This window comes from Anolis sagrei, chromosome 2 (genome assembly GCF_037176765.1).
Source record: "Anolis sagrei isolate rAnoSag1 chromosome 2, rAnoSag1.mat, whole genome shotgun sequence".
Lineage (NCBI taxonomy): Eukaryota > Metazoa > Chordata > Lepidosauria > Squamata > Dactyloidae > Anolis > Anolis sagrei.
Genome location: NC_090022.1, coordinates 302,193,846 through 302,214,578, shown reverse-complemented (window position 1 = coordinate 302,214,578; position 20,733 = coordinate 302,193,846). Strand labels below are relative to the sequence as shown.

The 20,733-nt window shown below is 46.3% G+C and overlaps 1 protein-coding gene across 2 annotated transcripts in view; it reads left to right on the top strand.

Annotated features, from left to right (window-relative positions):
- Nucleotides 1-20,733, top strand: part of NPR2 (natriuretic peptide receptor 2) — an 84,657-nt gene that overhangs the window by 10,731 nt on the left and 53,193 nt on the right. The window lies entirely within an intron of this gene.

The window sequence follows — 20,733 nt, the reverse complement described above, 5'->3', positions numbered from 1 at the left end:
CCTCCATGGTGCTCCTAGTAGAGTCTTGTCTAACAAAATGCGGCTTATATTCAGCAACAATTTGATACCACATATCCAAGTAAATATAACAATATAACAGCAGTTTAAAAGGGGGGAGTAATGGGGAACAGAGGTGGGGGGCAGTCAGGCCTGGAGGTGGGGTGCTCTCACCCAGTGATGGGGGGCTGCCTCCTTTTCCTTGCATATGTGTGTGCGTGCATACATGCTTAGGTACCCACAGATGCCTGGGTTAGATATTTGGTAATTTCTAACACTATCCATTTGAAAAAGCCATTGTTTTTTGATTGTATGAATGGTCCCATTAAGGAAGTGCATACGTGTACTATGTTTTCTCCAGATCCATCACTGGTGGGGTTCAGAACGCTCTCTGGTTGCAGGATGAACTACAACTCCCACCCTGGTGGGTCAGTCCCCCTAAATCCCTTGCTCGTGGAGGTTCTGTGTGCCAAACTTGGTCCTGATCCGTCAAGGGGGGGGGGGGGGGCTCACAACGTTCTTTGGAAGTGGGAGCCAATAGGAAAGTGTCCACAAATATACTCACCTACATACGTACATACATATGTTCACTTTTGCTAGATAGATGCACCGGGACTGTGGCGCAGCTGGCTGGGAGTCAGCTGCATTAAGATCACTACTGACCAAAAGCTCATGAGTTCGAACCCAGCCCGGGTCGGAATGAGCTTCCGACCAATTTGTGTAGCTTGTTGTCGACCTTTGCAGCCCGAAAGACAGTTGCATCTGTCAAGTAGGAAATTTAGGTACCACTTATGTGGGGAGGCTAATTTAACTAATTTATGAGGCCATACAAATCTCCAGCAAACATGCAAAATAATGAGGAAGTACTTCATCCGTGTTGCAAATGGATGGTGAAGCAACAGCTCCCCTGGTGGCCAGAAAAAGTTGGAATATTAAATAGCCTCTGACTGTCTGTCTATATGTGTTGTGTGTCTATGGCATTGCATGTTTGCCATGTATGTGTACATTGTAATCCGCCTTGAGTCCCCTGCGGGGTGAGAAGGGCGGAATATAAATACTGTTAATAAATAAATAATAGATAGATAGATAGATAGATAGATAGATATGTTCTACTGAGCAGTCACTTCAGATCCCCTTTAGCATTGTCTAAACCAGGCATGGGCCAACTTCAGCCCTCCATGTGTTTTGGACTGTCTCTGGCCCCTGGGCCTTAGTTTGGAACAACCACAAGCAGGATATGTCTTTTTCAACGTGGTCAACCATGCAAGGAAGAGGACTTGGCCCATGTCTATGAGACCAGCAGGATCTGGACCCTTGTGTGGCTTCTTTTGTCCTTCCTATCTTGGAGAACTCCAGAAGGACAGGAGATGCCGATCCCTGAAAGGAAGCCCCATTGGCTGCTCTGATTGCCGCCTGAGCCAGGCATCCAGGGCTCAGAGGAAGCAGAGCTGAGCAGTCACCCACCCATTCAGTCCTCAAAGCCAGCCTGGATTTGGCCATTTTACATAGACCGTGCTTTTGTGTATAATGTGACCTGAGCATCCTTTGACTTTGGGTTTTGGTGTCCCTGGAATGAAACCTGTTCTGCTTGGTGGAGCCTCCTTTGAGCAGAAGCTGGAGAGGCATCTGTCGAGAGGTCTTTGACTGGGTCCTCCTTCCTGGCAAAATGGGGCTGGGCTAGATGGCCCTTGGAGTCTCTTCCAACACTAGGATCCTGTGGGTTCACCATCCAGAACCCTAGTTTTCAGAGGGACTACAAGGATCATCTGGTCCACCCCTGCCATGCATGCAAGCAGTCGGTGTTCTCCTGAGAGAGAGGGTCACCGAAACTCTCTTTAAGGACCTCTAGGTGTTTGTATGGATCTTTGCAAAACCGTGTTGACTTTGGAGATATAGAACACCTTCCACCTCTGCAGTTCGTTAGTTTTATGGAATAGAGACCGGTATCCCATTAGTTTCATGTGCCAGTGCAAAGGGAATGTTCTGCTTGGTGGAGCCTCCTTTGAGCAGAAGCTGGAGAGGCATCTGTTGAGAGGGCTTTGACTGGGCCTTCCTACCTGGGAGAATGGAGCTGGGTTGGATGGCCCTTGGGGTCTCTTCCAACACTAGGATTCTTTGGGTTCAACGTCCAGAACTGTAGTTCTTGGAGGGTCCACAAGGGTCATCTAGTCCAACCCTACCATGCAGGCTTACAGTCCTGAGAGTTCTCCTGAGAGAGAATCACCTAAACTCTCTTTAAGGACCTCAGTGTTGGAATCCAGGACAGGAATAGTTCTCTGACTTTAAACACCACACGTTGAATAGGAAAAACAATCTTTTTAATGAAAGTAAGTAAAAAATCTGTAGCTCTTGGAGGGACCACAAGGGTCATCTAGTCCAACCCTACCATGCAGGCTTACAGTCCTGAGAGTTCTCCTGAGAGAGAATCACCTAAACTCTCTTTAAGAACCTCAGTGTTGGAATCCAGGACAGGAATAGTTCTCTGACTTTAAACACCACACATTGAATAGGAAAAACAATCCTTTTATTGAAGATAAGTAAAAAAACAGCAAAATAAGAAGCACTTTAAAGGAATAGGTAAATCCAATTAGGTATGAAGATAAGCAGGAACAAATTAGTCCAAGGTAGAGTCAGCAAAGTCCATAAAAGCAAAGTCCACACAACTCTAATATAATCCAGAAAATCAGGAATATCTTAGCACAGGCCTGTACCCGGGGAGGGGGGGGGCGGTTAAGGGGCTTCAGCCCCCCCCCCCCGAAATTCTCAGGGTGGCTTCGAGAAGGTCTTCCTGGTGCATTATTTAAACTGTTATGTTTATTCATATCGTGATCTGATCATCATGCTCAATATATCCTATATGCATGGGGGTATTGGGATAATGATACAAAAGATTTGCTAGGGTAGATCCTGAGCCCCCCCCCCCCCCCCCCCGAATCAAACTCAGACTCCCCTTCCCAATCAAAATCCTCGCTACGGGCCTGTCTTAGCATGAAACTTCAAAGCAAGGCTTCCATGAAACTAGGACAAGAACTTGGCATGATTCTAAATGATGCTTCATCTGACTACACATCCCAAACTTGAGACTTTTATCCTGTCGTTAGCTAGGTCACTAGCAGTCAGAAATTGGTTTCTCTTTAATTGAGGCTGTGTTATTGTTTTCTGTCGAAGCCTGGCAGAGCACCTAAGCCATTGCTCAGCTCTCCTGTTTTGATCGAACTCTTCTCGTTTACCTTTTGGCTCATTATTTACTTGCTCATTAATTTTTGCAGGTGCTGAGCTAGTTTCATGTTCTCTGTCATGAGAACTCTCTAGTAACAATTGAGAAAGCACACCATCATCCCCACACCCCTCAGGGACATTTTCCTGGGAAACTACAGGGATCTCCTGGTCATTCTCTGCATCAATATCACTGACCAAACCATTGCCATCTTGACACTCATCTTGAACCTCATTCACATCACTCCCCACATCCAAAGCCCCCTGATCCTGGAACACAATCGCAGGCTGAACTCCAACACTCAGTGTGTTTGTTTGGCTCTTTGCAGAGGTGCATCTTCTCTGCCTCCTTCCCTCCCTCCACCATCACACCCCAGGCTTCGGCCATTGCAGCCCCCTCCCATTCTATGACTGCGCGGGGGGGGGGGGGGGGGGGCTGACGAGCGTGGTGTCTGGCGGGGTCTCTGGAGTCTGGTGCAGAGCGATGATGTCATTGGCCAAGGCCTCTGGAGGACCCTGGCAGGTCTGGACGGATGGTGATGTCATGGCTAAATGGAGAGATTGGGGGGGGGGGTGTCTTTTGAGAAGGGAGGAGGTCCTTCTGCAGAAGAAAAAGGGTTTCTGTTTTGCTGTGCTCTGCAGGATCTCAGCTGTAGAATTTCGTTGGGCAATCATGGAAAGTCTAGCGCAGTGGTTCTCAACCTGGGGGTTGCGACCCCCAGGGGGGTTGCTTGGCCATTTTGGAGGGGTCGCGAGGCCACCTCCTTTGGCCCTGCCCCCCTCCTCAAAATGGCTCCCTCGGGGTCCAGGCCCTGCCCCCCGAGCTGGGCGACCCAGGTCTGTGGAAGTCAGAGGTACTTTAGATCCCATCATCCATTGTCCAACCTCCCCAAAACATGTTGTTTCCCTGATTAATCACTATGCTTTAATTATGTTCAATTTGTAACAATGAAAATACATGTACATTACGATTCATAACAGTAGAATAATTACAGTTCTAAAGTAGCAACGAAAATAATTTTATGGTTGGGGGTCACTACAACATGAGGAACTGTGTTTCGGGGTCACGGCATTAGGAAGGTTGAGAAACACTGGTCTAGAGTCTCCTTGTATAGCTGGAGTGGGCCAAATTCAACCCTCCCTCCAGGTGTTTTGGACTCCAACTCCCACAATTCCTAACAGCCGGTAGGCTGTTAGGAATTGTGGGAGTTGGAGTCCAAAACACCTGGAGGGCAGAGGTTTTTTAGTCCTTGTCACTTGCATAATCTGGCCCCGTCTCCATAATCCTGCATGGAAGATACTCATGGCTGGCAATGCCCCGTCCAGGCGTGCGTGACTCCGTGCGCCGCGGTTACACTTGTGGAATTTGGGTTACACAACTGCGAACGCGTTGCAGATGTTGCTGGATGGCTAAAACAGCATGTACGCGTGTGCGCTCGTGCCAAGAAGAGGCCAGCCGGAGCCTTGCCCTGAGACGCAGGAGTCTCCTTCTCTGGAGGTTTTTCAACAGAGGCTGGATGGACGTCTGTTGGGAGGGCTTTAGTTGTGCCTTCCTTCCTGCCTGGCAGAAGTTTGCTCTGGGTGGCCCTTGGGGAGTCCCCTTGTGGAGAGAAAAAGGGGTGTAGAAATAAATATAATAATTTATTTTTTTATTTATCCTGTCAGAAGTGAATTGAGAATATAATTATAATTTACTAGCGGTCCCCTGCCAGGTGTCGTTGTGGCCCAAAATCAACTAACGACAAAGTTGATTTTGGGCCACAGTATTTAACAACTCTAAAATTACAACAGCAAAACAACAGAAAGGAAACAATCAAGGACATCTAATCACCTCTCAACAAAAGATTGCCCCAGGCACTGCCAGGCCATCAAATGCTAATCAAGGTGGTCAGTTGAAACATTCACACCTAGCTCCAGCAGACAAGAGTCCTTTGTCCCACCCTGGTCATTCCACAGATATATAAACCTACTTTCCTAGTTCCAACAGACCTCACTACCTCTGAGGATGCTTGCCAGAGATGCAGGCGAAACGTCAGGAGAGAATGCCTCTAGACCATGGCCATATAGCCCAAAAAAACCTACAACAACCCAGTGATTCTGGCCATGAGAGCCTTTGACAATACATTCTCTCCTGACGTTTCGCCTGCATCTATGGCAAGCATCATCAGAGGTTGTGAGGTTGTGTGTCTCTGGCCGTAGAACTCAACAAAAAAGCTCCTGTTTTGTAGCAGATTTCTTATGAAGCAGATGAGGTTGTAGCACTTTGCGATATTGTGAGTTTTTATCAGGAAGAGGCAATGATTTATCATGTCACATGCTGCTGACAGGTCTATGACAGCTCCAATATAATAATAATAATAATAGTAATAATAATAATAATTATCATCATCATCATCTCCTCCAAATTTATGATTCTGTGATTAAGTAACACAAAGGGAATATAGCTGTATCTTCCAATGAAAACTCTCTCATTAATATCCAACTGCTCTCAGCATCTTGCAGGATGCAGCATTTTGTAGAATGGACAGAGTTTAACTCAGGTATGGGCAAACTTGGGCCCTCCAGGTGTTTTGGACTTCAACTCCCACAATTCCTAACAGCCGGTAGGCTGTTAGGAATTGTGGGAGTTGAAGTCCAAAACACCCGGAGGGCCCAAGTTTGCCCATACCTGGTTTAACCCCCCTTGGAATCCTGGGAGATGTAGTTTTGCAAGGTTATTCGCCTTCTCTGCCTCAAGAGTTTGGCCAAACAACTCCTTCCGGGGGTCTCATTGCCTCCTGCTTCTTGGCAGAATGGGGTTGGACTGGATGGCCCATGAGGTCTCTTCCAACTCTTTGATTCTATGATTCTATGATTCTATGATTCTAGTGAGGGTGTTGCCAAACTGGATTAATTCTGCAGTGCAGATGCACCGCAGCCACCCTTCCCTTTCTCCCACGCCTTGCTCCTGGGGGCGGGTCAGGTGCCTTTGGCCTCGGGGTCACTGAAACCTGGCAAAGTCTCCTGATGGGAAGGGAGCATTAGAGGGACAGAGCCCGTTTCTGAGAAGCAGACCAAACAGGAATGGAGGAGGGGGGGGGGGGGGCTGTGCCGCAGGGAGGTTTGTTTACACCTGTGAGGAAGATAGCTCCATGGTGCAAGTCCTGGGCCAAAATTAAGGGGGAAAGGAACCACAAGGAGGTCATTGGGGGCGGGGGGTCCACTGCAGTCCTCCAAGCCAGGCTATTTCTTTATCGTGTCATCAGCAACCAGATATTTGTATTACATTTTTAACAAAAAACAAATAGACAAACAGACATAATACAAAATTTGCGAGTTTGGTAGTTGATTAGATTCCTTTGAGCAGTCTCTGGCCCCTTGGAGTGCCTCTGGCGTTGCTGCAAGGAGGTCCTCCCTTGTGCATCATGTGGCAGGGCTCAGGGTGCATTGCAGCAGGTGGTCAGTGGTTTTCTCCGCACTCGCATGTCGTGGACTCCACTTTGTGGCCCCATTTCTTGAGGTTGGCTCTGCATCTCGTGGTGCCAGAGCAGTCTGTTCAGCACCTTCCAAGTCTTCTGTGTGCCCAGGGGGGAGTCTCTCCTTTGGTCTCAGCCATTGATTGAGATTCTGGGTTTGAGCCTGCCACTTTTGGACTCTCGCTTGCTGAGGTGTTCCAGCGAGTGTCTCTGTAGATCTTAGAAAACTATTTCCTGATTTAAGTTGTTGACATGCTGGCTTACCCAAACAAGGGATGAGCTGGAGATGTCTCTGCCTTGGTCCTTTCACTATTGGCTGGTACCCCTGCCACTTTTGGACTCTCGCTTGCCGAGGTGTTCCAGCGAGTGTCTCTGTAGATCTTAGAAAACTATTTCCTGATTTAAGTTGTTGACATGCTGGCTTACCCAAACAAGGGATGAGCTGGAGATGTCTCTTCTGCCTTGGTCCTTTCACTATTGGCTGCTACTTCCCGGCGGATGTCAGGTGGTGCAATACCGGCTAAGCAGTGTAATTTCTCCAGTGGTGTGGGGCGCAGACACCCCATGATAATGCGGCATGTCTCATTAAGAGCCACATCCACTCTTTTAGCGTGGTGAGATGTGTTCCACACTGGGCATGCATACTCAGCAGCAGAGTAGCATAGCGCAAGGGCAGATGTCTTCACTGTGTCTGGTTGTGATCCCCAGGTTGTGCCAGTCAGCTTTTGTATGATATTGTTTCTAGCACCCACTTTTTGCTTGATGTTCAGGCAGTGCTTCTTGTAGGTCAGAGCACGGTACAGAGTGACTCCTCCCAGGTATTTGGGTGCGCTGCAATGCTCCCGTGGGATCCCTTCCCAGGTAATAATCCTCAGAGCTCGGGATGCTTGTCTGTTCTTGAGATGAAAGGCACATGTCTGTGTTATAGATGGGTTGGGGATCAGCTGGTTTTCCCTGTAATAGGCAGTAAGAGCCCCTAGAGCTTTGGAGAGCTTCTGTTCAACCGTCTCAAAGCTCCCTGCTTGAGCGGTGATGGCACGATCATCAGCATAGATGAAGCTCTCTGTCCCTTCTGGCAGTGGCTGGTCATTTGTGTAGCCAGGCTGAGGACCTGGTGAAGTCCTGCTCTGCTTTGGCCACCTGCAAGGATGACCCTGCGCCCAGCCCTGGACAGAGCAAGCCAACTCAATAGTTTTTATGGTGTTGTCAAAGGCTTTCGTGGCTGGAATCACTGGGTTGCTGTGAGTTTTCCGGGCTGTCTGGCCATGTTGCAGAAGCATTCTCGCTTGACCTTTTGTTTGTTTATTTGTTTATTTGTTTACCACATTTATCTACCGCCTTTCTCAGCCTGGAGGCGACTCAGGGCGGTTCACAATCGGCAACGATTTGATGCCTCCACAACTATAAAGTACAAATTAAGAACATACTATAAATACAATTAAAACATTAAAATGTAATAAAAATGGAATGTTCGTTTGTGGGATTAACTGAACTCAAAAACCACTGGATGAATAGACATGACATTTCGACACTGTACCCATAACAGACCAACGAGTGACCATCATTCATAAAAACTTCTCCAAAAACAGAGGAAATGACCAAAAAAACCACTCAAAAGCTAAATGATGATACAGAAAAAAGGGAAGGAAGAAGGAGGGAAGGAAGGAAGGGAGGAAGGGGAGAAAGAAAGAAAAAAAGAAAGAAAGAGAAAAAGAGGGAGGGAAAGAAAGAAGGAAAGAGACCTAGAAGCATGGAAGCAAAGAGCGAAGGAAGGAAGGAAGGAAGGAAGGAAGGAGGTGGAGAAGGAAGAAAGGAGAGAAAGGGAAGGAAAAGAAAAGGGGGGGAAGGATGAAAAGAGGTAGAGAAGGAAGGAGAGAAGAAAAGAAAAAAGGGAAGAAAGGAAAGAGGGAGCGAAGGAAGGAAGGAAAGAAGGAGAAAAAGAGGGAGGGATGGAAAGAGAGAAGGAAGGATGGAAGCACAACGAAGGAAGGAAACAGGTGGGGAAGGAAGAAAGGAGAGAAATAGGGAGGGAAAGAAAAAGGGAAAAGGAAGGAAAGTTAGACAAGGAAGGAAGAAGAGAAGGAAAGAAAAAAGGGAAAGAAGGAAGGAAAGAGGGAGCAAAGGAAGGAAGGAAAGAAGGAGAGAAAGAGGGAGGGATGGAAAGAGAGAAGGAAGGATGGAAGCAAAAAAGCGAAGGAAGGAAAGAGGTGGAGAAGGAAGAAAGGAGAGAAAGGGAAGGAAAAGAAAAAGGGGGGAAGGAAGGAAAGGTAGAGAAGGAAGGAGAGAAGGAAAGAAAAAAGGGAAGAAAGGAAAGAGGGAGCGAAGGAAGGAAAGGAGAGAAAGAGGGAGGGACGGACAGAGAAGGAAGGATGGAAGCAAAAAGCGAAGGAAGGAAGGAAGGAAGGAAGGAAAGAGGTAGAGAAGAAAGGAAAGAAGGAGAGAAAGAGGGAGGGACAGAAAGAGATGGAAGGATGGAAGCAAAAAAGCGAAGGAAGGAAAGAGGTGGAGAAGGAAGAAAGGAGAGAAAGGGAAGTAAAAGAAAAAAGGGGGAAGGAAGGAAAGAGGTAGAGAAGGAAGGAGAGAAGGAAATAAAAAGGGAAGAAAGGAAAGAGGGAGTGAAGGAAGGAAAGAAGGAGAGAAAGAGGGAGGGATGGAAAGAGAGAAGGAAGGATGGAAGTAAAAAAGTGAAGGAAGGAAAGAGGTAGAGAAGGAAGAAAGGAGAGAAAGGGAAGGAAAAGAAAAAAGGGGGAAGGAAGGAAAGAGGTAGAGAAGGAAGGAGAGAAGGAAAGAAAAAAGGGAAGAAAGAAAAGAGGGAGCGAAGGAAGGAAAGAAGGAGAGAAAGAGGGAGGGATGGAAAAGAAGAAAGGATGGAAGCAAAAAAGCGAAGGCAGGAAGGAAGGAAAGAGGTAGAGAAGAAAGGAAAGAAGGAGAGAAAGAGGGACGGACGGAAAGAGATGGAAGGATGGAAGCAAAAAAAATGAAGGAAGGAAGGAAGGAAGGTTGGAAGGTTTAGTGGGCATTGTTTTCTGCTTCCCTGGAGACTAGGACGCGGAACAATGGCTTCAAACTACAAGAGAGAAGATTCCATCTGAACACAAGGAAGAACTTCCTGACTGTGAGAGCTGTTCAGCAGTGGAACTCTCTGCTCCGGAGTGTGGTGGAGGCTCCTTCTTTGGAAGCTTTTAAACAGAGGCTGGATGGCCATCTGTCAGGGGTGATTTGAATGCAATATTCCTGCTTCTTGGCCGAATGGGGTTGGACTGGATGGCCCAGGAGGTCCAACTCTATGATTCTATGATTCTATGATTCTATGAATACAATACTAACATAAAATCCCAGAAAACCCCAATTGTGACTTGTAAGTCTTCTTCTGAATGCCATAGATGCAGGTGAAATGTCAGGAGAGAATGCTTCTAGAACATGGCCAGACAGCCTGGAAAACTCCAGTTATAAACATAACAATAACAACAACGATGATGATGATGATGATGATGAAGATGATGATGATGGAGATGGACCGGACGGAAGGTCCAAAGGTCTGGAAGCCATGCATCCCTCTGAAGAGCGTCTTAAAGAGCCAGGGATGTTTATCTGGAGGAAAGAAGGCAGCGAGAGGGAGACGAGAGCCATGTTTACATATTTGGAAGGAGGTCCCACGCTTGTTTTCCTCTGCTTTGGCAGGACAGGACACAACGGAGCCATGAGTCCAAATGACAGGGAAAGAAGAACTGAGCAGTGGAACTCAATGCTGCCTCACTGAGCCCAGTGGAATCTCCTCTGGAGGTTTCTAAACAGAGGCCGGATGGCCGTCTGTCAGGAGGGCTTGGATTGTGTGTTCCTTGCATGATAGAATGGGATTGGCTTGGGTGGACTTTGGGGTCACTTCCACCTCTATAATGCTATGAGAACAAAGGCTTGGCAAGTCAAGCGAGAGTTTGGATGAACCTCTGTGAGGAGGGCTTTGATTGTGCCTTCCTTTATGGCAGAAGGGAGTCCCTTCTGTAATCCTTGTAAACAACAACAGCAATAATAAGTGTGTTGCTGTGACTTGTTAGGTCTGTCTGGCCATGTTCCAGCAGCATTCTCTCCTGACATTTCACCTGCATCTGTGGCTAATGGCATCTTCAGAGGTCTGTGGGAAGTGAGGCAAGTGGGGTGTATCTATATCTGTGCATTAATATCCAAGGTGGGAAGAATTAACTCTTGTCTAATGTATTGTCGAAGGCTTTCATGGCCGGAATCATTAGGTGGTTGTAGGTTTTTTCGGACTATATGGCCATGTTCTAGAGGCATTCTCTCCTGACGTTTCACCTGCATCTGTGGCAAGCATTCTCAGAGGTAGGTGAGGAAGATGCTTGCCATAGATGCAGGCGAAACGTCAGGAGAACATGGCCACATAGCCTGAAAAAACCTACAAAACCCAGTAACTCTTGTCTGTTTGAATCAAGTGTGAATATTTTTAATCTTTGCGTGTTATTGTCTGTATGTGAGTTATATGAATTGTATTGTTTATTTGCTTATTGCTTTGTTGTTTTTACTGTTTGCTTTGTTGTTGTTGGGCTTGGCCTCATGTAAGCCGCTCCGAGTCCTCTTGGGGAGATGGTGGCGGGGTACAAAAATATTGTTGTTGTTGTTGTTGTTGCAGTTAGCAAGCTTTGTTAGCATTGAGTAGCCTTGCAGCTGTAAGGCCGGTCAATCAGTGAGGGTATCTGCATAGAGGTAGCCTGGCCTCTGTTGCCTGGAGATATCCTCTGTTTGGGAGGTGTTCACTGGCCTTGATTGGGTTGCTGTGAGTTTTCAGGGCTATATGGCCGTATTCCAGCAGCATTCTCTCCTGACGTTTTACCTACATCTGTGGCTAATGGCATCCTCAGAGAAAATGTTGTTGTTGTTGTTGTTGCAGTTAGCAAGCTTGGTTAGCATTGAGTAGCCTTGCAGCTGTAAGGCTGGTCAATCAGTGAGGGTATCTGCATAGAGGTAGCCTGGCCTCTGTTGCCTGGAGGCATCCTCTGTTTGAGAGGTGTTCACTGGGCCTTGCTGTGAGTTTTCCAGACTGTCTGGTCATGTCCAAGCAGCATTCTCTCCTGACGTTTCACCTGCATCTGTGGCTAATGGCATCCTCAGAGGTCTGTTGGAGGCGAGGCAAGTGGAGCGTATATATCTGTGTCTGTTTGAAGCAAGTGTGAATATTGCAGTGAGCAAGCTGGAAGAGCATTGAGTAGCCATGTAGTTTGCAATGCCAATCAGTGCGGGTATTTGCATAGAGTGGTGTTACTCAACCTTCCAAATGCCGCAACCACGTAATCCAGTTCCTCGTGTTGTGTTGACCCCCAACTATACTATTTTTGTTGCTGCTTCACAACTGTAATTTTGCCACTGTTATGAATCGTCATGTGAATATCTGATATGCAGGATGTATTTTTACTCATTGGACTAAATTTGGAAAATATCCAATACGCCAAAATTTGAATACTGGTGGGGTTGGGGGGCTGATTTTGTTATTTGGGAGTTGTAGTTGTTGGGATTTATAGTTCACCTGCAATTAAAAAGCATTCTGAACTCCACCAATGGTGGAATTGAACTAAACTTGGCACATAGGACTGCCACGGCCAAGAGAAAATACTGGAAGGGTTTGGTGGGCATTGACCTTGAGTTTGGGAGTTGTAGTTCACCTACATCCAGAGAGCACTGTGGACTCGAACAATTATAGATCTGGACCAAACTTGGTACAGATACTCAGTATGCCCAAATGTGAACACTGGTGGAGTTTGGGGAAAATAGACCTTGGCATTTGAGAATTGTAGTTGCTCGGATTTATAGTTCACCTACAATCAAAGAGCATTCTGAACCCCACCAATGATGGAATTGAACCAAACTTGGCACATAGGACTGCCACGACCAAGAGAAAATGGTTTGGTGGGCATTGACCTTGAGTTTGGGAGTTGTCGTTCACCTACATCCAGAGAGCACTGTGGACTCGAACAATGATGGATCTGGACCAAACTTGGCACGGATACTCAATATGCCCAAATATGAACACAGATGGAGTTTGGGGAAAATAGACCTTGACCTTTGGGAGTTGTAGTTACTGGGATTTATAGTTCACCTACAATCAAAGAGCGTTCTGGCTGAGAGGGGCAGTATACAAATAAAGTAAATAAATAAAAATAAATTATACATTCTGAATGTATTGTTGAAGGCTTTCATGGCTGGAATCACTGGGTTGTTGTAGGTTTTTTCGGGCTGTATGGCCATGGTCTAGAGGCATTCTCTCCTGACGTTTCGCCTGCATCTATGGCAACCATCCTCAGGATGCTTGCCACAGATGCAGGCAAAACGTCTGAGGATGCTTGCCATAGATGCAGGCGAAACGTCAGGAGAGAATGCCTCTAGACCATGGCCACAGAGCCCAAAAAACCCTACAACAACCAAGAAAATGCCATGTTTTCCGATGGTCTTTGGTGACCCCTCTGACACCCCCTCACAACCCCTCCAGGGGTCCCGACCCCCAGGTTGAGAAACATTGGCATAGAGGTATAACAATGAGGATGATAGAGTTCCTTCTCGGGAGGTTTCTAAACAGAGGCTGGCTGGTCATCTGTCGGGAGGGCTTGGATGGCATCTCCCTGTCTGGCAGAAAGAAAGAAAGAAGGGGGGTGGACTGGATGACCCTTCTGGGTGGGATGGGTTCTCCTGGCTGCCTCTTTGGTGCCCCCCCCCCCAGCTTTGCCACTCTTGCTCAATACCCGCTTCCTTCCTGCAGTGCCAGGAGGGAGGGGGGCATAATGAGAAATGGGGGGGGGCACTCATAGATATGGCTTCTTTTATGGGGGGGCTCTTGTACCCCCCTCCCCTACAGCCCCCCTTTTCTTTCTCTCTCTCTCTCTCTCTCTCTCTCTGGTGCCAGTCCAGGCCGCCCCCTCCTTCCTGTAACTGGAGCCGGACAAGGTGGGAAGCGCGGGGGGGGGGGGGGGGGGGAGGCTGGCTGGTTCTCCTTCTTTCGGGCGGGGCCCCTCTGTTTCCAATTAGGAGCCCAGCAGAAGGGGGGCCGCACTCCAGGACCCTCCACGTTCTTCTTCTTCAGCGGGAGGGGCCACCTTTGCCTTTGCTTTAAGGGGATATTTGGGGGGGGGGATCAATGGAGAGACCCCCCCCCCCTTCTGCCAGGCACTAGGTCTCCCAGGGGACTCTTTCCCATCTGCCTCCCCCCCCCTTCCTCAAATATGTTGAAAACAGCTTTGCAATGCTGGCAGGAAGCTGTCTGCCCAAGCTTTGAAGAGAGAGAGAGGGAAGGAGAAAGAGAGAATGAAAGAAAGAAAGGAAAAGGCAGGAAGAGAGAAAGCACTGCTGCAGCTCTGGGTTGACTAGGGAAGGAAGGAAGGAAGGAAGGAAGGAAGGAAGGAAGGGGAAGGGAAGGGAAGAGGGAGAGCATTGCTGCAGTCATGTCTTGGGGAGAGAGGGAGGGAGGGAGGGAGGGAAGGAAGGAAGGAAGGAAGGAAGGAAGGAAGGAAAAGGGAAGAAGGGGAGAGGACTGCTGCTGTCTTGGAGGAAAAGGGAAGAAGGGAAGGAAGGAAGGAAGGAAGGAAGGAAGGAAGGAAGGAAGAAACAAAAAGGGAGGAAGAGGGAGAGCATTTCTGCAGTTATGTCTTGGAGAGAGGGAAGAAAATGAAGGAAGGAAGGAAAAGAGAGGAAGGGGGGAGCACTGCTGCAGCACTGTTTGGAGGGAGAGGGAAGAAGGGAAGGAAGGAACAAAAAGGGAGGAAGAGGGAGAGCATTTCTGCAATTATATCTTGGGGAGGGAGGGAGGGAAGGAAAGAAGGAAGGAAGGAAGGAAGACAGAGGAAGAGAGAGGAAGAGGGAGTGCATTTCTGCAGTTATATCTTGGGGAGGGAGGGAAGGAAAGAAGGAAGGAAGGAAGGAAGGAAGACAGAGGAAGAGAGAGGAAGAGGGAGTGCATTTCTGCAGTTATATCTTGGAGAGGGAGGGAGGGAAGGAAGGAAGGAAGAGGAAGAGGGGGAGCACTGCTGCAGCACTGTTTGGAGGGAGAGGGAAGAAGGGAAAGAAGGAAGGAAGGAAGGAAGGAAGGAAGGAAGGAAGGAAGGAAGGCTGACTGCATTGCTGTGGCTTTGTCCTGGGAGAAGATGGAAGAAGGGAAGAAAAAGAAAGAAAGAAAGAAAGAAGGCAGGCAGGCAGGCAGGCAGGAAGGCAGGCAGGCAGGCAGGCAGGCAGGCAGGCAGGCAGGCAGGCAGGCAGGCAGGCAGGAAGGAAGGAAGGAAGGAAGGAAGGAAGGAAGGCAGGCTGACTGCATTGCTGTGGCTTTGTCCTGGGAGAAGATGGAAGAAGGGAAGAAAAAGAAAGAAAGAAAGAAAGAAAGAAAGAAAGAAAGAAAGAAAGAAAGAAGGCAGGCAGGCAGGCAGGAAGGCAGGAAGGCAGGCAGGAAGGAAGGAAGGAAGGAAGGAAGGAAGGAAGGAAGGAAGGAAGGAAGGCTGACTGCATTGCTGTGGCTTTGTCCTGGGAGAAGATGGAAGAAGGGAAGAAAAAGAAAGAAAGAAAGAAAGAAAGAAAGAAAGAAAGAAGGAAGGCGGGCAGGCGGGCAGGCAGGCAGGCAGGCAGGCAGGCAGGAAGGAAGGAAGGAAGGAAGGAAGGAAGGAAGGGAGAGCATTGCTGCTGCTCTGTCTTGGGGGGAAAGGGAAGGGAATGGAAGGGAAGGGAAGGGAAGGAGAGCATTTCTTCAGCTCTATATTTTTTTTGACCAGGGGTAGCAAACACTGCCAGCCCCCTCCCTATTCTGTGGCACAGAGGAACAACAACAACAACAGCAACAACAACAAAATCCAGCATATAGACCTCTTTGCTGTGATGTACTGTGTTTTTGTGTCAGTAAAATAATAATAATAACAATTATTATTATTATTATTATTATTATTTTATTTCTTATTCTCCTCTCCTTGTGTCTAGAAGTGGGTCAAATCACATTCAAAACACACAATCATTTGCAAAGAGCCTATTTATTTATTTGTCGTGTCAGGGCAACCAGTCAATTATATTATATTTCTAACAGAACAAAGCAAACAAACAGACAAAATACAAAATTTGTGAGTTTGGTAGTTGATTAAATGTGTTAGGGTTAGGGTTAGGAAGCGACCAGCATGCAAGCAAGCATGCAAAGAGCCTAAAAACACACCTATTAAAATGTAGTTCTATAAAAGGTATGCGTTAAAACGTATTACTATAAAATAGATATGAAATACAGGGGACAGAGATGAATGAATTAAATACACATGGCGACACGAGTTTGAAATGCATGCTTCAAACTGGCTGGGGAGGTCTTGAGAAGGTTTTCAATCACGTCACTTGGTTTTTGCAGAAAGTCCCAAAGGGGTTTCCAGGTGCCACGAACGGGCACGTGGCCAGGAGGGACTGGCAGGCCTTCGTTCGTGGCATTGGACTTCCTGCAAAAAAAGAAAAAGAAAAGAAAAACATGACCTTGAAGTTGTTGGTTTCCATGACTGAGAGTGAGTTTGAGAGCGAGCAAGAAGGTGTTCTGCATTTGGAAAGGCATTCATGGTATATATCACTAAAGCTAAGCCTTGTCTTAGAGGGCACTAGAAATCTGAGTAAGTGTTTAAAATTAACTGCTTTGAGTGTTGCTTTGTTTGAGAGGCGGGGCGAGGCTACATTCTTTTAGCCAGCAGTGCAGGCCAGCAATTAGTGGCCCATTGTTCTGCTTCCTGTTTACCCTATATAAGGTAGTGTTGCGTGTGCCTAAAATGATCAAGGGTCTGGAGAACAAGCCCTATGAGGAGCGGCTTAAGGAGCTGGGCATGTTTAGCCTGAAGAAGAGAAGGATGAGAGGAGATATGATGAGAGCCATGTATAATAAATATGTGAGAGGAAGCCACAGGGAGGAGGAGGGAGCAAGCTTGTTTTCTGCTTCCTTGGAGACTAGGACGCAATGGAACAATGGCTTCAAACTACAAGAAAGGAGATTCCATCTGAACATGAGGAAGAACTTCCTGACTGTGAGAGCCGTTCAGCAGTGGAACTCTCTGCCCCGGAGAGTGTGGTGGAGGCTCCTTCTTTGGAGGCTTTGAAACAGAGGCTGGATGGCCATCTGTCAGGGGTGATTTGAATGCAATATTCCTGCTTCTTGGCAGAATGGAGTTGGACTGGATAATGGCCCACCAGATCTCTTCCAACTCTAGGATTCTAGGATTCTATGATGTTTGAGAGCGAGCAAGAAGCGATTCTGTATTTGGAAAGGCATTCATGGTATATATCCCTAAAGCTAAGCAGCAATCCGGCTTGCCACTACGACAAAGACTATCCTCGCTGCCTCGCACGCAATGTCTGTGGATTTATTGTTACCTCTTATTATCCCGCTTCCTTCAGATAACACTATGTAACCATCACTCTTCGACTTTGGTAGCATTTTTCTAACACCATACCATTCACATTGGCTGTGAAAAAGTTCTGAAAAAGTCCCAATTTTGCTTGAAGTTCATCAAAAAAAGTTTCTCCTTTTAAAGCAGAGGCTGCATGGCCATCTGTTGGGAGTGCTTTGATTGTGTCCTCCTGAGAATAAGGAGAAATTGCACATCCTCCTACAGGGTGCAGATAAAAACTCTATTTTAAAATTGACCCCTTTTACACAAAAAGCGCTGGCCATCCGCGAGAAGATGGAAGCAGAGAGCGGTGATCTTGCAACTACCAACAAAATTCAAATTTAAAAATTTAATATGGACATGCCACTAGTTTTACTTTCCCTCGCCCCCACCCAAACCCTATTTTAAGGAAATAATTTTTTTTTCATCTTGTAGTTGCACAATCATTTAGGAGTGGGTTGACAGGCCAGTAGGCCGGGATGCCTTGTATTCATATATGGTTTTACTGTATGTATGGGCAAGTGTGTATGCTTTGTATGTTTTGCATGTTTTTGATATGGTCAAAATTGAGTAATCAATAAAGAATTGTTGTTGTTGTTGTGTCCTCCTGCCTAGCCGAGTGGGGGGTGGTCCAGATGGCCCTTGGAGGTCCCTTCGTAATTCTCCATATCCTTGATCAGCATAGTTGGCCCATATTTTATCCATATCTTTACTTAAAACATCCAAAAAAGATATGGCAGAAAGTATTTTTAATTATATATATATGTGTGTGTGTGTGTGTGTTTTAAGATTTGTATATTTGCAGATTTTTAATTGTATTGAAATGATGTTGACGTAAGCCACTTGGAGTCTCCTTGTGGAGAGAAAAAGTGGGAGGGAAATTAACATAATAATAATAATAATAATAATAATAATAATAATAATTTTAATTTTATACCCCGCCAACCATCTTACCTTGGGGACTCAGGGTGGCTTACAAGGGACAAGCAACAAGAACAACAACAACAACAACAACAACAACAACAAACAAGGGTCCAGCCCTTTCCATGATTCTGCCAAGACTGGGAGTCCTTTGGCCAAACTGCGGGAGTGGACCTCCCCCTTCTTGCATGACCATGATTGAAAGCAGAGATGGTTTACATTGCAAAAACCCCTTGCATAATTTCCATTTAAGAAGAGCAGAATCTACCCCGAGAAGAGAAAGAGAATGTCAGCTTTGAGAGTAAAAGATGAGCATGATCAAAATGTTTGTTTTCAGGTTGGAGGATGTCTGCTTCAACCTTGATATCTCACCAGAGAATTTCCCTGTCTGATTTTCGTTGGGAATAGAAGGTGTTAGGCTCAAAATAACCCTCACTTGGGGTGAAGCCACCAAAAAATAGAGCAGAGTGCCAGAAGCACACTTCATAACTAGTAGAAACTTATGTGTGGTGTTCAGCTGTGGAACTCTCTGCCCCAGAGTGTGGTGGAGGCTCCTTCTTTGGAAGCTTTTAAAGAGAGGCAGGATGGCCATCTGTCAGGGGTGCTTTGAATGCAATTTTCCTGCTTCCTGGCAGAAAGGGGTTGGACTAGATCAGTGGTTCTCAACCTGTGGGTCCCCAGGTGTTTTGGCCTACAATTCCCAGAAATTCCAGCCAGTTTACCAGCTGTTAGGATTACTGGGAGTTGAAGGCCAAAATATCTAGGGATCCACTTGTTGAGAACCACTGGACTAGATGATGGCCCACCAGATCTCTTTCAACTCTATGATTCTATGATTTCATGTGGTGAGCCAGGATAAGCTTCCATTCAAAAAGATGGCACAGGATTGCAGAGTCACAACTTCAAAATATATTTATTGAAGTCAAAAGGAATCCATTCCAGATAGAAAAGGGTCTTGGAGCTCACTTGCTCACTGAAACTCATCTTCTAAGGAAGGTAAAAAGATAAAATATCAAAAGTATCCATGCAGCTAGGTTTTGCCTGGAGAAAGGCAAAATGCGTCCTTACTGGAAGGAAGGCAAAGGCAGAAGAAGAAAGGGCAATGGAGAATGACCACATGGCCAACAACCCAGGGCAATAAAAATACCTCTAAAGAGGAAGTTTTTATGATTTCATGTAGTGAGCCAGGGTAAGCTTCCATTGAACAGGATAGAACAGGATTGCAGAGACAGAACTTTAGGTTCAAAATATTTATCCGAGAAAAAAAATCCATTCTAGATAGAAAAGGTCTTGGCGCTCACTAGCTCGCTAAAACTGATATTCTAAGGAAGGTAAAAGGGTAAAAAGGTCAAAATATCCATGCAGTTACATTTTGCCTGGAGGGAGGCAAAATGTGTCCTCACTGGAAGGAAGGCAAAGGCAGGAGAAGAAAGGGCAATGGAGAATGAACACATGGCCAACAAGCCAGGGCAATAGAAATACCTTTAAAGAGGAAGTTTTTATGATTTCATGTGGTGAGCCAGGATAAGTTTCCATTCAACAAGATGGCACAGGATTGCAGAGTCACAACTTCAAAATATATTTATTGAAGTCAAAAGAAATCCATTCCAGATAGAAAGGGTCTTGGCGCTCAGTTTTTTATGATTTCATGTGGTGAGCCAGGGTAAGCTTTCCTTGAACAGGATGGAACAGGATTGCAGAGACAGAACTTTAGGTTCAAAATATTTATCTGAGAAAAGAAATCCATTCTAGATAGAAAAGACTTTGGCGCTCACTAGCTCGTTAAAACTCATATTCTAAGGAAGGTAAAAGGGTAAAAAAATCAAAATATTGGTGCAGTTACATTTTGCCTGGAGGGAGGCAAAATGTGTCCTCACTGGAAGGAAGGCAAAAGCAGAAGAAGAAAGGGTGATGGAGAATGACCACACGGCCAACAAGCCTGGGCAATAAAAATACCTTTAAAGAGGAAGTTTTTATGATTTCATGTGGTGAGCCAGGAGAAGGTTCCATTGAAAAGGACGGAACAGGATTGCAGGGACAGAACATTAGGTTCAAAATATTTATCTGAGAAAAGAAATCCGTTCTAGATAGAAAAGGTCTTGGCGCTCACTAGCTCGCTAAAACTGATATTCTAAGGAAGGTAAAAGGGTAAAAAAAGTCAAAATATCCATGCAGTTACATTTTGCCTGGAGGGAGGCAAAATGCGTCTTCAGTGGAAGGAAGGCAAAGGCAGAAGAAGAAAGGACAATGGGGAATGACCACATGGTCAACAAGCCAGGGCAATAAAAATACCTTTAAAGAGGAAGTTTTTATGATTTCATGTGGTGAGCCAGGATAAGCTTCCATTCAACAAGATAGATCAGGATTGCAGAGTTACAGCATGCGGAGGGCAACTTGGGCGCGGGGGAAGCTGGGAAATTGAGTCCTTCCTCCTCATCGTATTCCTCCCGAGGCCTCTGCGCATGCTCCGTGTTTTTAGGGTATTGTGCGTTTGTGTTGTTGCGTATTGGTGTTTTGAGGGTTGTTGGTCATACCTTGGGGGAAGAGGTATTAGAAGGCCAAATTTGGTGAGATTTTGTCCGGTGGTTTCTCCGTTTTTGAATGCCTAAGGACGCCCTTAAGCTTTTTTATATATATAGATAATGCCAATGAGAGTAATCATAGAATCATAGAATCAAAGAGTTGGAAGAGACCTCCTGGGCCATCCAGTCCAACCCCATTCTGCCAAGAAGCAGGAATATTGTATTCAAATCACCCCT